This window comes from Apaloderma vittatum, unplaced genomic scaffold (assembly GCF_000703405.1).
Source record: "Apaloderma vittatum isolate BGI_N311 unplaced genomic scaffold, ASM70340v1 scaffold42931, whole genome shotgun sequence".
Taxonomy (NCBI): Eukaryota; Metazoa; Chordata; class Aves; order Trogoniformes; family Trogonidae; genus Apaloderma; species Apaloderma vittatum.
Window position 1 is genome coordinate 1 of NW_009699216.1, and position 2145 is coordinate 2145.

Below are 2145 nucleotides of genomic sequence, written 5' to 3' on the forward strand. Positions count from 1 at the left end.
CCAAGCCCTGCGACACTGCAGACCTGTCAAATCTAATTCATAACACATGCCTAGCAGTTCTTAGGGGAGAGGAAGGATCTGATGCCCTGGCTCCCCACCATCCCCCTGTACAAAGGGACCATTTAATGACTGCACATTAGCAATGTGGACAATTAGCATTCGCATGGAAGATAAATGGCAGCATAAATTAAATATCACCAAGTGAAAGAGCAAAGATGCAAGATCTGAGCTCAAGGCTGTAAACAAACAAACAGGCAAAAAAGGAACAAACAGCCACTGCGACAGCTAAGCCATTTGAGAGAGTTACCTTCGGGCATCTGGGACTTTCCCCAGGGCTGATGTTCACATTTGTGTGGCTGCTGCCTGCACCTCACTGGCTCCTGGCTGGTTGTCGAGCAGATTCTTTCTGCTCAGGAATCTGGACCTCAGAGTGGTTCACCCCACTGGCTTTAAACTTCTGCCTGTTGGGGGATCTGTGCATCAGCAGCTTCCCTCTGCCACATCAGGATCACACAGGATCTCTGGGGAAACACAAGCCCGAGCAGCTCCTGATCTACCATTTCCCACAGTGTAGAACACACCTTTCTTCCTCTGGGCCAAGGCCAGCTGCTCCTAACCTCACCATAGCTTTTCTAGCTCCTCTTCTTCCTAACCTCTGTCATTTCCTCAGTACCAGAAACGTAAGAACTGAGACTGTCCTTGGACTCTCTGACAAGCTGAAGGGCTTCTTTGTTTCAGCATCTGTGTAAGGCCATTATCAATATTAATTCCATGCAGATTTGTGATTTGCCTCTCAGATATGCAACTATTACTGACTACTGCAGGCACAGGAGAAAAAAAATAAAAGACAACAGGGATGATGTAAACGCTAAGTAAACAAAAGCTACTGGCTGAACACTGACATTCTCCAGCCTGCCCGAGCAGTTGCTCTTAGTGCATTGACAGCTAAAGTTTATCAACAGCTGGAGGAGTCAAAATTACTTTTGCTGTGAACCTACAAAACATGTGAATAACCAAAAGGTAGAGCATAAAAGTGACAGAAATGTAGGGACTGCCAAATGGGATCACACTGAATGGCCCTTCAAGCTCAGACAGTGGCTAGCAGCAGATGCTTTGGAGGAAGGAAACCCCCTCCCACACCTCCCTAGGGACAATTATCAATTATCCTGCTTAGAAATAAAATGTTTTCCTACTTCCATATTTCTTCCAGTTCTTCTTAATGTATTACAAAGTGTTTGCCTGGGTATTTTACCCCATAAGCATTTTATTGCTTTGTCCACATTGTTGACCACTTTGACCTAAAAGGACACAGTTCATATGGTGATCTGAAAGGACTTTTTCAAAGTGGGCAAAGCTATCTACACAAATCCCAAGGTGAAAGCAAGCATCACATAGCATTGCACATTGGAAAACTGAGAAACAGGGGCTTGGGGACTTGTAAAAATCAGTAATAAAATACAGTCTCCTTGACTCCCAATTCTGTGGCTAAGAAGCAGAAGAAGGACAGTCAAATAGGGCCATCTGGACCACTAAGATTTCTTTCAGCCCTGTACCAGTGGGGGGGTCTAGGCATGTAACTCTTCTCTCTTCTCATGTTCCAGCCCTTGTCTTTGCAAATCAGTACTGATACTTGTCACAGATTTTCCCAAACTGTAACTAAGAGGGGGCTTTTGGTAAAGTTGGGAGTAAGCTGTCTGGGGAGGAGATGGCAGGATGAGGGGGACAGGTGCTGTAAATTTCATACCTAAAAAACTGAGACATGTTCAAAAACTGAGATGTTGTTCAAAGGCAAAACAAAGGCAGCCCCCTCAAACTACTGGATGTGTATCACCTTGACATGCCTGCTAAGAGCCACCGGGAGGCCGCTTGATGATGGGCAGGTTGAGCATCTCTTTTCTTCCCCCCTCTCCCCACAGGAGGAGTAATGGAAAAGTGACTTGCTGCAGAGATAATGCTGGGTTTTAAATGAATTTCTGACTAGCTGAGCCAGCACCCATGTGAGCTGCAGCTGATTAGCTCCAAGAATCCAGGTCCCAATCATTCACAATGGAGCCAGGCAATCACGTCAGGCACCACCAGTCGAAGGCAGAGTCGAGGCAGCATCCCTGTAAATTATCTCAAAGGCAAAGAGAAGACACTACTCAC